Genomic DNA, 15,156 nt, shown 5'->3' with positions numbered 1-15,156 from the left:
GAAAAGATCTGAAAAAATAATAATAGGCAAGTCATCAGCCCAGGTGCTCTTCTAAATTTTAGTCACAAAAGTATGATCATGAATTTGATACATGAAAATAAAGTACTTCTACCAGCTGGCTGTACAGATATTTAAGATATCATTCCATATGCTATGCAGAACTAGTTCCTTTTGACAGAGAAACACAACAGAAGCAGGGCTGCTCTATGTTCTGCCACCACAGCTTGCACTTCATTCATATTTTCAAAGTCTTTTAGAAAATCACTGCAGTTGGAGAAATTTCTTATTATTTTTAATGAAATCTGAAATGCTTGATATCAAGACAGCTTAATAGAGGCACTAGTATGATAATACAATATACAATTCAGGCCTGACAATATTGTCTTTGGCACTCTGGATTATGAAAGCTTATTTCAAGTACAGGAAGCATCATAGAAGAAGACATAAAGCTAAATGGTGAAAGGGAGGCGAGTTAACAGGACAAGAAGCAGAGCAGAGATGCAGAGAAGTGAAATTACATTTCATTTGAATGTGCTTGAAAATGAGAGAGAACCGTTTGTACAATGAAAGTAAGCTAATTAGGTTAATAAAAATAGCTGAGACAGTGGAGGAGAATAGAAAGAAAACACCACCAATAGATATGTTCTAGCCGGATTAAGAAGGGGACAAACTGGGGAAACCACAGATCATTGCCATGGCCAGGAAACTGTCTGGAAATAAAAAGAAAGGACAAGGATTTCGGTAGCACGTAAAGCTCTAGAAATTAAGATACTGCATTATGACACACTTATCACAATGAATAAAAATAAAGCAGGAATTTGACCAAAAAAGCAGTTTTTTCAGAAGAATGGGCAGATTTTTAATAAGCTAAAAATATCATTTAAAAATCTTCCAGTAATAAATGGGCCAGGGCTTATTTTACTGTTAGGAAAAAGCCCATTGTATCACAGTGCTTCTATAGCACAGACTATGACACAATGTAGAAACACTAGATCAGTATCACGGATATTGTGGATACTGGAGACATCTTGGCCACAGCAGCATAACACTTCTCTTGCAGCTCTGCGATCTCAAGTGTCTTTATCACAATTACATCTGCAAGAGCAGGCCATTATCTCAGTTCTTCATCTGTCTTCCCATAGCTTACATCTGAAGGTTGAATGTGATTAAATCTCATTACACAGACTCAAAACTAAATACAAAGATCGTAAAGTGAGAGTTGGGGAAGTAATGAAACAAAACAGAGAAAGATGAAGCATAAAAATGCATTATGAGAAAAGTTAGAAGTTTAGTTCTGGCAAAACTTAGACTAGAAATGACAGAGGTACAATATCTGACAGACAACAAACTGCAAAAGCAAAAATTATTCGGAAGCCATGAATCTGGAGTCTCACACAAAGATGTGTGTTTGGGATCATTGCAGTCAATCTGAAAGGGGGAAAAAGGCATGATTTCTGACACTTTAGCCATTGAAGCATGATAACATAACATGTTCAAGATTTCTGCTTCTGAAATACTCACAGCATTGTACTAACCTATGAAGATAAACCTGAGATTAAGGATGGGCTTGCCAGCATTTACAGAAGACCATCAGTAAATAACCTGTCATGAATCCGAATAGCTATCAATAAGTGGCATAGAAGAGAGAGGAGCGACAGGGGAATATATCCAAACTGAAACACCAATAGTAAAACCACTAGTATAGAATAAATTATCAAACCCAGAAAAAAAATCTATGAGATTTAAAAACAAATCTACAAGCTTATAACAAAGAAGGAAAAAAAAATATTTTTTTAAAAAAAATTAGCCAATACAAAATAAAGGGCTTTTTTCCCCTCTCTCTAAAAGCTGCTGTTTCAAGGTCATCAGCAGTTAGAGATGCCAACTCCTTATAAGAGATGGCCAGTTATGTGAAGGATAATTTTGGCCAGGTACTATAGATCTCAAGAAAAGCATGTTACATGGAGATAGGAGACACTGGTGTGGTACAGTTAAGACTTGCTCTGAATAGAATGACAAAGTAAGATGACAAAGAAAGAAACTACTATTTTAGTAATTTTATAAACAAACAATTCCTCCTTTGCAATCTAGTCCTATTGTTTGTTCTGGTAAGGTAAATATTAGTACTGTAAACCTTCTGAAATAAATGATTTGTTCTACTAGCATAATGGCTCTTTCATTGGATTTATCATCTTTAGAACAATTTAAATCTTTCTCCAAGAAATAGACGGAGAGCAAGGGATCAAAAGCAACAACTGTAAGAAAATACAGACAAAATTTAACTGACAATTTTACCATCCAAAGCAGGACTGGATCGTAGCACTTAATTCTTCTTCCAGCAACACTGAAACAACTGTTTATATCTTAAAAAAAACCCATATTCATATTATTGGACTGCCAAATCCTTAAACAAAATATTAAAACAAAATATTCAGTTTCTTAATAGCTCCTGATGAGTGATTCCTTCCATTAGCGGATATTTTCCTCTCCTATGTCATAATCTTTGCATTTATATTCCCCATCTGAGTAGCTAACTGGCTTTTTCTCAAGACATAGAACCAGTCTGATTTGGTATCACGCTGCCAAATCCCTTTCACACAAATTCTGTCTGTCTCTGTGTGTGCACATGTGTGTGTAAGAGAGAGAGAGAGAGACAGAGAGAGTGCACACCATGGACCCTCATTAAATGGAGAGATATATAATTAAACAAGAAGGGGTTAAAGCACATGTTACCCTACTCTACTTTTCTATCTATTACTTTTTAAAAAGCTTTCATATGTCTTCTTCCTTGTTTCTGAAACCTAACCATCCCTTCTTCCTTTCAGAAAGGCTGACATTTGACAGCTTAACATAGCTGACAGGGTTACCCAACAGCCCACCCTCCCTATTCTCAATCCAATTAGACCTCTAATCCTCCAGATGAAAGGCCCAACTACTCACGTTCCTCATGACAACGACAGCTATTGATTATTTGTCACTACAGCTAACACCTTCTCTGTCGAGGCCACTCTGACAGAAGCAAACCTACCAAATTAGACAGCACTTTATCTGCCCTGGAGGCCAAATGGCACAACAAGTAAAGGCTAATAAATGGTATAAAAATGAACAAATCATAACATTATGACAGGTTGATCGTTGCCAGCAGCTTCACAGCTCAAGCTTGATGCTCCGTTAGACCTGTTCCTTCTCTTTTCTCTTCCACTCGTGCTCCAACTTTGACTGAATTAAAGGCCAGAACAATTAAGGCATTTGACCAGCAAAGATAAGCTAGGATAGAAGTATCATCAAGGGACACAAATGTCAATAGCAGACTACGGTTTGTCAATAAAAACATTCTAGAGATGCAAATGCCTGTGACTCTGCTCTCCACTAGGCTGTACTGACTGCCTTTGTACAGAGCTCTTCTCAAGCCCAGGCAGAAACTCTGGGAAAATTAACCCCAGAAAAGCAAGCATGAGCTGGGAAGCGTTCTTACCAGGCAAGGATCTGCATCATTAAAAAAAGGGATCCCAATACCAAGCTACATGATAGAGAGATGTTACAGTTGTTGCATTTAATACCTATGATTTTTTCCTTTTTTTTTTTAGTGGAGTGATATAATCCAGGAATACATCATTTGAATATATCATTATAAATTTTCTTCAATTGTTTCTTAAGGAAAAAGTAAGCCTGTTTCTAGGACAATAGGTGATGTCTAGCAACACAGAACCTCACAAGTCACATCACTCAAAGGCAACCCAAAAAGCAGCAACAACATTTATTATTTTACAGCAGTACTACCCAAACCCATTAAGAGCAAGATCAAGGCACAGTCCCTGACCCGAGGCTGTTTGATGCAACAAACAGCAGGAAGAGAACACTAAAATAAAAAACAAAACACCACAACCACGGGAACACTGTTAAGATCATGTAACCAGAAGAATAATATGAGTAAAAATACACAAGTTCTTGAAACAGTTAAAAAGCAGTTAGCACTGCCCCGTCATAATTAATTAGATGATTTCTCAACTATGCCAAAAGGAATGTATTTTCCAGCAGGGGGATTCCTACACTTCTGAAATCGCTTACTAACAATAAAATAATATTAAATCAAATTACATTAAAACTTAAATAAAATAAAAGCTTCTTTAGCTAAAGAAGAAATAAGATGAGAATATCTGCTATTCTATTTGGAAAAATCTAGTTTAACTGAAGAAAATGTTGCTGTCTAACATATAGATCATACAGATATACAGATATACAAAACTATACACAGGTATGACATAATGCTATTTTAAAAATAATATAAACAGTGTAAAAAAGATTTATTCAGAGAAAAGTAATCGAGGTTTACAAAATACTCTTGTGGATAAACATATATTTACTAACTGATTCAATCAGACACAGATGATTAAACAATTTAACAGATGTAACACTTCAGTACCGTAATATCACAGATTATAGATATTAGAATGAATGGTTTGGCAAACAGATCCCTTAAGTAGCGCCCTTAGAAAAAAATGAACCTATAAGATATTTTCAAGACCAGGTTGGATGGGGCTTTGAGCAACTTGATTAATGGAAGGTTTCCCTGCCCACAACAGGGGGGTTGGAACTGGATGGGCTTTAAGGTCTCCTCCAACTCAAACCATTCCATGGTTCTATGATACTGAGGTAAGCTGGGTCTCACAAAACACCAGCAGACTGGGAAAAACACCGATAAGCTGAAATTGCACGCAACATTTCTTATAATAAACGTAAATGACTACTAAACTGCTTTAAGATGCAAAAAAAAATAACAAAATATAACAAATCACTGCAAAGAGAAGACAAACATTCAGACTGTCAAACAACCCTGTGCACCATGTAGCAGATCTGTTTTCATTTGCAGCAATAAAGCTCATTTTCCATACCACTCCGCCCCTTCCAAACCCAGATGGGGCGAGGGCTCCCAGCACCGAACCTGCAGCGCCCACCAGTGTCAACGGCGCCCCTTAGTGGCACAGGGCCTGGCACCCCTCACACTCATTCCCAACTCCTTCCCACAGAGATGCTGATGCCTATGCTGGTGTCCTCGGGAGCTACTCAAGTTTTCCAGCATGAAAAAAAAAAATCTTTTCTTGTTTATATTACAAACTGCCTAATTTTTCTAGATTCTATTCACTGTTATGGTCTCTTCTTATTTAGCAGATTGTAATTCTCTTTTGTCACGTTCTTCCCTTGTTTACGTAGGGAAGGATACACACCACTCTCCCGGTTTTGTTTTACTTAGTTCGTTATAAGTATTTTCATTTGGGTTTTTTTCCCCCTCTTTTTATTATTTTAAGATCTTTTCTTATTTTTTTTAATCTTCAACTATGATGGCTAAAATCCAATATTTTACTAGAGGATTGGCCAGGGTGCCAAGTAGTGAAGAAAAATTCTTCACTTCTGATATGATTTCTAATCATATCAGAAAAAATTGTAAATGTCTTTGTATAAGTATTAGGCTTTATTAACTTGATGAGTTGGCTCCCCAGGGGAGCAGTAATGACATCGAGCCAAACAATATTCAAGAAGCATTTGGACAATGCTCTGAGACACATAGTGTGAATGTTGTGGTTGTCCTATGAAGGGGCAGGAGCTGGACTCAATGGTTTTTGTGGATCCCTTCCGAAACAGGACATTCTATGATTCTATGATTACTTCTGAGTTTTCCTCTGCAATACTTATTTATAATATTTGTTTTATGATCACTATTCATGATAAATGTGATTTTTTTTCCATCGTTATAGGTCAGGTCCAAAAATCACATAGTGCTATGTTTTTCAAGTTGTGTCCTAGAAGACATGCCTTCCTGAGAATCATATCTGAATATCCTTTATACAGCGTGAGAGTTAATCCATTCATCTTCACAAAAACCTTAGATGTATTTATTCATTGTTCTACTTTTAAATTAGGTTTGTAACCCTCACATCGAAAACAAAATCCTTCAAAACAAGGATGCTAAAACAAGAGCTGCCAGTCATCAGCTGCCCCAGGCAACTAGAGATCACCACTTCATGTGCATGCAAAAGAGAAGGCACTACACTGAGCCCTTTCCACACAAATATACTCTACTGTGTAGTATTTATCTAAATACACCAGAAGTGCTCCTGCTGCAAACACACTCTTTAAACCTCCCCCATCCACCTTCACCTTCCGCTTCTACTATTCTAAATGCAGGAAAAGAGTATTTTGCTATTACAAGTGGAGGTAGATAAAAGCATTCTTTCTACCACAGGCTATAGAGCAAACCTGTCAAATATTTATAGTACAATGCATTCTAGTGCCTCAGCCAGCTTTATTTGTTCTCTTTCACAGTCCAGTTCTATCCAAAGACAATGACAGACATTACTTTTTTTGCTTTGCCATGTGATAGTTCCTTTGATACTCAAAATGGCTGCTGCAAAGTGGGTATATTCAGGGAGGCAGTCACAAATCGTAAGCAATATTTTCAAACTCAGTTTATAAAGATAAGCAAGTTTAGTTACAAACAGTTACTAAAATAATTTGAGTCAATTTTACACGTGCCATAGCCCACAGACATTTATACCATATTTACCAGCACAGCCTGTGTAGAGACAGAGTCTGATCTTTATCTACTCTAAAATTCTGATCTTGAAGTCAAAAGAGCTACTTTGGCATGTAAATTTTTGCATAACTTTGTCTTAAGCTGTGATTTTATACTAACAAAAAAACACTGAAAAATCAGATTCAGATGCCTTAGTATGTCCTGTGCAACTGAAACCTGATTTCTAGAACAGGATTCCGACAGTTTTCTCTTCTGCAAACAGGAGAATTAGCTGTATTTTAACCACAGTTTGACAGCAGAGACAGATGATTGCTGGATACCAATAACACCTAATGAGCAACCAGCAATGTGCATGCTCTTACCTTGTTACAAGGAATGACAGTGCACAAGCTGAAAATACATTGCCTGAAAATATTAGAATCACATATTCGTCTCGCTAAGTAATGCCCAGATCAAGCTCCCCATATCAAGAAAACTGTCAGGCTTTTACGGGAAGCTAAAGTGCCCACAGGATGCTGGGCTCCAATTGGCTTCAATTACACTGCTCCATAATATTCACTATAATTGGCTTGGAAAGCTTTCCCTCTCTTTCACATCTGTGATGCACTAATGAATGAAGATACACAATTCCCAAAGTTGAAGAACACACAAGGCAGTATTCTGACCATTCTCCTAATGTCTAGTGTTGCTTGACAAGGTGTTTCTATCTTGTATTATGTTTTGTGTACAAACATGTTCCAAACCACCTTGCACATTGGAGAACTAGTGAAATTTAAATGCTCTGGAGCTATGTGGGAAAAACTCAGTTTCATGAGAGGAGACCAATACTTTCATTTACAACTCCACAAGTACCTGAATGGGGGTTGTAGCGAAGTGTGGTCTCTCCTCCTAAGTAACAAGTGATAGGAGGAGAGGGAATGGCCTCAAGTTGTGCCAAGGGAGTTTTAGACTGGATATTAGGAAAGATTTCTTTACCAAAAGAATGGTGAAATACTGGAGCAGGCTGCTCAGAGAAGCGATGGTGTCAACATCCCTGGAGGCATTCAAAAACTATGTAGATGTGACACTTCGGGAGACGGTTTAGTAGCCCTGGTGGTGTTGCCCTGATGGTTGGACTTGATGATCTTGGAGGTCTTTTTCAATCTTAATGATTCTATGGATCTGTTATATGACTTCAAGATAACCTTTCAATACTTCAATGCTTTGCTCACTGATCCATAAATCAAGACAGGTTAATGCAGAGACAAATAGAAGTACTAATGAAATCTAAAGAATAGCCTGTAGCTGAAGTAGAGAGACATATAAGACCCTTAAAGAAAGCCACAGCTGCTATTTATCACAGAATAAAACCTTCAAAAGTTTCCTTGTCCTCCCTCAACTAAAATGGATCACTACTAAATTCTAATCTAAGATTTCAAGAATAGTTTTCAAGACATCAAGGTTCAATTAGAAGTTCCAGCCCTGCACAGTCTCTTGCTGCTTTATTATTCTTCCTTGGTGGTGACAGCATAACTTTCTGGGGGACCATACTGTAAATAAAATGTCTGTAACAACAGGAATTGTTTCCTTCCTAAACTTTCCCTGTAGTTATTTTTAATCATTTCAGTTAGGCTTACAGCACAGATCAACAGTAGCATCAGCACAAGGAATGGTAAAAGCACTTGGGAGCATGAGGACTTGTGTTAAACATGCAGAAAATGAATTGTTAGTTTGTTGAGTTCATTTTCTGCCAACTCACTGAACAGTGAGCAGTTTCACAGTTGTGAAAAGGGGTCAGGGGAAGGCCATGAGCAGTTTCAACCCTTTGGTAGCTAGATCAGCTTGTCTGTAATACAACACATAAAAATCACATACAAGGAACTGCCTCTGAGTATCTTCAGGCTATGTTCACTAGAAAGAATCCTTAGTTTGGGAAACATAAGAAAACATTTGTATCACAGTTATTGTCTGTGGCTTAAATAAACACAGAGGAAACTATACTAATGCATACAAAAAAATCAGGTCCTCTGGCTGGTTCGCCAGCATTCCAGTTTCACACCTTGGTTTGTTCATATTTTTCACATTTAGTTAAATCATATATTCACATGAAAGTATGACAGAATGAATGTAAAGCTTGTTAATACTTAATGAATCTAAAGGCATAGAATTAATATCACTCATTATGAGCTCTCACTTAACTGGGAACATCATAAAAGATTACCAGCTGAGGAAAAAAAGAACATGAACTGACCATCATCATCTCTGAAAGGCATCGTAATTATTTTCATCATACAGACAGAAAAGAAAGTTAAAAGTGCACATTCTCTTTTATGCAGTTCAAATAATAAATTACGAACGATTTGAGAGCCTATAGCTCTAGGAAATACATCATGTAAAAAGGTGGTGAGGGAAAAAAACATATAAGTTTGCTCCCAGGCAAGTTTTATTCAGGAGCTTTGAATACAAACATCTTTTACTTGGACAAGAAAGGAGAAATAACATTCCGGTTTGGGGGATCTTGGACTACTCTGACTGTACTCATTAGATAAGACTTGGGAATAAACTTTCATAAAATAAGTGAACTATAGCCTACCTTCTGTTTCTAACTTACTGCCACGTCTTATCCTTCCACAGGCTGTCTTTTCTTACCTCCTTCTTTACCTATATAGTTACTGGTAAGTAAACAGGAACAACCGTCTTTTCAGGTTTAAGAAAAGTTACAATTAAAGATTTTTAACATTTACCCTCCTACTTTACACTGCATCCTGGGTGAACTGTTATTTACCAATAACAGTGTCAGCAATTAATTATTATAATCTACAGAATATCTAATGCTTCTAGATAATGTGCGATAATGAAATCCACATTTTCCCACTGTGGTGGTATTAACTGTACCAAACCCAAAATTAATATCCTCCTGACAGTTAGGCATCATGACAGATCAATTTAAGTGCATATTATTAGCATCTAACAACAAAACTTGAATTTTTTCTTCTATCCCTGTTAACACAAAAGGCTAGGCCTGGGGAATTCATAGAGACTGTTACTTCCCCAGAGTAAACAGATTGCTAATGAGAGAGTATCATCTGTGAGGAATTCTGAAAGAAGCAGGCCTGCTTTTTTTCCTTATATTAAGCTGGAATTACTTAAACAAAGATAAATGAAAAAATCATAAACAGGTAAATTAGGTATGTAGAAACACGTCCGTTCAGAGGTATCACATGTGGGTGTTCAAGCAAGTTGCAATTTAAGACTAGAAGAAAATTGCTGCCAGAATGCTTACGAGTGAAAATGAATGCCTGTCGTTATGTTGCAATCCCAGTACTCATATCTATCTCCACAGGACATTTATTTCATAACAAACAAAGGTCTACAAGCTTAAACGATCTGTGCCCACGTAATAATACAATTCGTCAGTGTGGAACCACCGGCAAATTATGTTAATGTTTTTACTTCTGTTGCAATCAGTCACTGTTGCAGCCCTGGGTAAATTACATCCATGTGCATGAAGCCACAAATTTCTTTCAAAACTTGTATGCTGATCTTTACAGGTGCACTCCTGCAACAATTTGTATAATTTTCTGCTATGTTTGGGGGTCTTTTTGTTACATTGTTTTTTTAATTTAAATTTTCTGAAGTTAATTACTTGACCTCTCCTTTTTAAATTTTTGAAAGGGTGTGCACCCTTTTAAAATTGCATGGGAAACCCATCCATTTAATGAGAGAGACCAAGCCAGTCTACTTTTATAGTAGACAAGAAAATCCAAGAAGAAAACCCAAGTAAGTCTATTTACATGACCTTCTGCCTACAAAGACTGAGACATCTCCATCATAAGGCTGATAAAGAAAAAATATACTACAAAAGACTATATCAAGGAAGACTTGAAATAAGATGACTTGCTAAACAATGTATGCCTTGGGTGAGATTCATTTGTCAATTTGCACATGGACAACATCAAAACCTACCACAGTCAGATACCTAAAAGGATAACTGAGCTAGTCCATGTGTCCTAAGGTACTCATCTATACTTTAGGGTGAATGAACTGCACCCTAAAGTGCATTAACTTCAAAAGTGATCTAAATGACTAACTCATACACAGATGTCTGCAATGTAAATTTCCAGCCTTATATGAGATTATTCTCACTCCACCACTTTACATCACATTGTAGTATATTTTGAATATTTTCCATTGAGAGAAAAGACACATTTGTTACATTGAAGCTGAGTTTAACTTTCTGTCTCCTTCTTCATGCTAAGAACCTTTTTTAGACCAACATACGTGTAAAGCTTACAAGCTGTAATACAAAGGATGCCTATCACCAAATGGAAGACTTATCATTGAGAACATCATTATTATCATTAAGAAATTATTCATCAAAGGCTATCATATCGGTGTATAACCACGGGTGTTTTCAAAAAGCGTTGCTATTTCAAGTAGTATTAACAGCTGAAACTTCTGACCCTACCTTATTGCCTTCAGCAACTTTCTGCAAAGAAAGGTGTGTGAACATTTATGCTTTTTGTGCTACCAAAGAAGGTGGCTATGTGGACCAATAAGTAAGGCAATGTCCTAACTCTTACATCTTGCAAAATGTTGCAGAACAACATCAATAAAGTCTGAGACAGAGAGTTACAGGAACTCTTTGTTGGGAACCTGATACATCTTTGCAGGTAACTATTGCTTTGTAGATATGCTCCAGTGATAAAAGCCATTTGGACGAAGCATGGCAAGACAAGGATGACATAGCGAATGTGAATTCTGAGACCTCAGTATCCTTATTAACTGGTAAAGCAGACCTAGATAGTAAAACTGCATTAGACAGGTTTACTGAAATCATCAGACCACCTTCACTTTTTAACTAAGTTGAAACCCTTGGAACTGAAAGAACCTTAATAGCACGGGTCAGCCCATGTCCAGCTGTGCTATCAGGAATAATTTTAACAGAGATTATGAAAAGCATTTATATAAAGCAAGAAATTTTGTTACTGTTTATTGACATCCAAAGCAAAAAGAGAGCTATTTTGAGAACTGAAGATTCAGAAAGATGGCTTCTAGAACACTTGTGGGACAGCAAGCAAAATCACTTGTGTGCACCAGAATACCTGGGAGGAGATCAAGTACACAACTGCAAGTAACAAAGTAACTAATTAAAAAGGAGTTAGAAGTGCCATTAGGAAAAGACGAAGTATTAAGGAACTACTGCAAGACTATCACATCAGATAATGTTTTGTATGACATTTTGGGTAATGCTGTAATGTTTACTTGTAATTTAGTAAGACTTATGTATTATCAACAAATGAGAATTTGAATTTTAAATACTGGATGACTGTTATAATTTTGAAGGACCAGAAGAAATGCTTTTATGAAATAAAACCCTTACACAACAGTAATAACAGACATGACAGTAGCTTTAAGCATAAAACTTGCAGAGAGGTGTAAGTTAAAAATAAAAATAAAATATAATAGAGAGCTGGTGTGTATATGTATACACACATTCACCAATTATAGCCAGATTTGTAAATCACATAGGTGTAGTCAGAAGCTAATTATGCAAGTGTTAATGGAATGATGTTACAGCTGTTCATTAAGTCCTGCCCACCTGGAGAAGAAAGGCAATTAGAGTCCTAATTAATTTTACTTAATGCTGATGATTTATGACTGAAATCAGGGCGATGCTGTATTTCTGAATGTTTGTTCTATAACAGGGATAAAAACCCATGCACGCTATTTTACTCTGACTGAAAGACATGTACTGGTAGTCCCTTTATCATTGAAGTCTCCAGACAGAAATATGGGAATAGCTTCATCACCAGTGAGCAGGCATTTCTATCAATACCTTAACGCAGTTGTTTGATGCTGAAGAAAAACAAAGGAAAGAACTTTACATCTGCTGTATTTTTAGCTGATACTGAGGGAATGGAGTATTACAAGATTCTCTGACAGACAAAAGGCAAAAAGCATCCTGCAGAGAATGAAACCAATTTTTCTTTCAGTATCTGGGATTACTGATGGCAGAGTCACCATCTTGAATATAAACTCACAAAGGAAAACATTTAGCTTCCTTCTGTCCAAGACTGCTAAATCATTCCTTCTGTTTGGCACTGAAAGAATATCTTCTCACAAACTTTTTGCCTCTGAGACAGTTCTGTGGCTCCCAAATACAGGAAAGACCATTATTCGTCAAATCATCCATGAGACTGTTTAGGAGGAACACTGTAAAGGCACATGTAAAGGAAGTCTGTGGAATGATAACCTAAAGACACTCAAATATTCTGCCAACAAACTCTAGCCCCTACGACATCTTGCTGCAAATGAGTAAAGCGTTCCAAAAACAGTCACAAGAGATGGTAAAAATTGGCAAAAACGATTTAAGTATCAAGTGACAATGGTTCCTACTCAGGAAACCTGAGCACATCTTACCTTCATCTGCTTTAGTTGAGAACATGTGTATGGAAAAATGTCTCCTTTTTCCTGCCTCTTCACTGGCTGCACATAAAAGTCTGTGTGTTAATCTTAACTTCTCTCCTCAAATAAAATGAAAATTAGGATGCAACTCAAGTGCAATTTAGGAATCTGAACTCTTCAAGCACTGCCTTTCTGTGGCATTTGTTTGACTTCCAAATGAACAGAGATTCAGAAAGTCATGTAAACCTGTTTTGAAGACGTGTAGGACAGTGACTCACTATCTCACAAGCCTGAACACAAAAAACCCCTATGAAATGGCACCAGTAAATATGTAGATTCATGATTAATCAGCACTGACAATAAAACTTGGGAAATGGGTTGTCTCACGGTATTTTTCTTTTTCTGTCTGAAAGTCAAGCTCAGTATTGGAAAGCTGAGGAAAATTATTTTTTTTTACTTCGGGGAAAAAAAAAATAGCCCTTTGTTAAAGGAATACATAAATAAAACATACCAGAGAAGAATAAGAAGAATGCAAATCATTATTTAAACTGCCCGAACTGCACGGAACATGACGTTGTTTTGAATTTTAATTTTATTTTTGATTTCATTTTGGATTTTAAATTTTATATATATTGCAGAAGGCATACATGATAGAATAGCAGATCCTAAAATATTAATAAGGAAAGACTGAAGACAACATTTTACACACATGAAATGTTAATTTTGGAAGGTGACATTAATAGTGAGTAACTGCTCAGAAGGCACAGAATGCAGTTTTACAAGACTGCTAAGCAGTCGGCCAAACGCAAAACAGCTGCAAGAACTGTCTCCTGTCCAGTTTTTGCCACCCCAGCACTATGACAGCACAAGCACTTGCGCAGTTATGGGGTGAATCACATCTACTTAGTACACTACATGATAACCGTGTGACTGCATAAAATCTTCTGCTAAAACAGCATGAAGTGAAGACTGTACTGTTTTTTTTCAGTTGCACTGTCAACTGAAAACACATCTAAGATGGTCCAAGTATCACATGGTACAAACTGCCCTTTCATGATTGCAGCAAGACATGAAGGGAATGGAGAGCACATGCAGTTAATCGATACTGTGCCAAGGCAAAATATCTCTTGCCTTGAAAAGCTGCAGTACAAATACCCACAATATGAGTATGGACAAAGGTTTAAACCAGAATTTACACTGTTCTAATATGTTAAAATGTATTTTAAAAACCTAGGGAAAATGCAATTTTTAAAATCAAGTTTTTAATATGATTAAGAAGTTCATGTGCCTATCGGGTCATAAAATCTAAAACGTGTATGAACACCAGGCAAGTATAGTATTTTACAGCCATTTCTTAAGTCACTGACATTGGTATGTTTATGAAATACCTGTTTTTGAAACAACAGCATTCCTAGTAAGTCGATCACTTAGAAATATCAAGTTAGCAGGCTACACCAGAGACAAGGTTATGATGATAACTGAAATATTTCATCAGGATGTGTGGTATGTAAACAAATAGATTAATTAGCTGATTTAAACTATAACCTACTGTAACTAATTATGATGATAGTAAAATAATGTAGTGCACTACCTTACACATTTGAAGAATGCAGTCAGCTTAATTTTTAATAGTTAACACTTTTACCTAAGGAATTTGTAAATTTTAAATATTAAATGAACATTTACTAGGAATTAAGATATGCACAGTCCATACAATCCTTAGAAACTCCCATGCAAGTGTAAATGAACAATGTCATCTTATAATCTTTCCAAACATTTCTCTGTTTAATTGCAGACATCCCTCCCAACTAAATACTGTAACTATACTAGAGCTACTTTTATGTAAACCTAACTAAAATAAAACAAAATAAAATGCAAAGCATATTAAAAAGTATATAAAACATCTGAACAATGCAAATGATTATGAACAGGGGACAAGTTATCACAAATAGAAATGGTTTGCTATAAAAATCATGGCAGGCACTCTAAGTGGTACCGAAAGACACAGCTTACATAGCCAAAACAATTTTGACTTTTGAGCAGTTAGTTTTAAACATACCATAAAAGGTAAAAGAGTAGATAAAAAGCTATTCCTTTCAGCCTGAATTTTTAATCTTCTCTGTGGAGTCTTTTTCATAGTTTATGAACTCAGCCCTTCTTGGTTAGCTAGCTAACCCACTTTTTTTTTCTTTCCTTCTGTCAGCAGTTTGCTCATTCTCCTGTAACTGTGGACACTT

General features: G+C 36.4%; 1 protein-coding gene across 5 annotated transcripts in view; it reads right to left on the bottom strand.

Annotated features, from left to right (window-relative positions):
• Nucleotides 1-15,156, bottom strand: part of INVS (inversin) — a 99,370-nt gene that overhangs the window by 71,663 nt on the left and 12,551 nt on the right. The window lies entirely within an intron of this gene.

Source organism: Cuculus canorus, chromosome 2 (assembly GCF_017976375.1).
Source record: "Cuculus canorus isolate bCucCan1 chromosome 2, bCucCan1.pri, whole genome shotgun sequence".
In the NCBI taxonomy this organism is placed as follows: Eukaryota; Metazoa; Chordata; class Aves; order Cuculiformes; family Cuculidae; genus Cuculus; species Cuculus canorus.
The sequence above is the reverse complement of the archived record's forward strand: the minus strand, read 5'-3'. Positions and strand labels throughout refer to the sequence as shown.